This window comes from Malania oleifera, chromosome 1 (assembly GCF_029873635.1).
Source record: "Malania oleifera isolate guangnan ecotype guangnan chromosome 1, ASM2987363v1, whole genome shotgun sequence".
Lineage (NCBI taxonomy): Eukaryota > Viridiplantae > Streptophyta > Magnoliopsida > Santalales > Ximeniaceae > Malania > Malania oleifera.
This window is the reverse complement of record NC_080417.1, coordinates 28911166-28911914: the sequence shown is the minus strand read 5'-3', so window position 1 is coordinate 28911914 and position 749 is coordinate 28911166.

Sequence of the window (749 nt, the reverse complement as noted above, 5' to 3'; positions counted from 1 at the left end):
TCTCGGCGAGCTAAATATGATGGTGGCCTCAAAACTTAGTTTTGATCCACTGGACAGAACTCTGATTTTGGGATCACTTCTGATTTGACTTTTTCTGTTCCAACCGGTCTCTGATACCACTTGTTAGGAACCTATGAGCATCTAGAAAGATGTGACACCAGAAATTTAATGTGGTTCGATCAATATCGACCTACGTCCAAGGAGCATACACCAAATATTCACTATTTCACTGGAAAATTACAATTCTCTCACTCTCTCTCTCCCTTTCTTCCCCCTCTTTCTCCTCTCAGCTCTCTGAACTTCTCACTTGTGCTGTATATATCACATTTCTCAGCTCTCTATTTATAAAGCTGAATTTTAACTCACAATTAATACATTAAATTGCAAATTTGGGAGTTTCATCCATCAAGATAAAATCTAAATGAATTGAGAGATAAATGGACAGCGTTTTCAACTCATGGCTGTCTCCTTGCTCCAGCTATAACACCTTTTACCCGGATTTTATTCTTTAAGATTAGAAAAGAGTATAGTACCATTAGCCTTTATGAGACAAGGTCTTTGGAGGATCTACAATAAAAACATTGTAGTACATATACAGAGTTAGCAAATATAACCATACCTAAATAAAATTGGTTTGCAGTTCCATTTCCATGAGTTATTCTCCTTCATTCCCATTTAGAATTGGTAACTAGGGGCCCACCGCCGCCTGTTTGGATGTATTCCTTCTCTAAATGTCGTCGTTTTCTTTT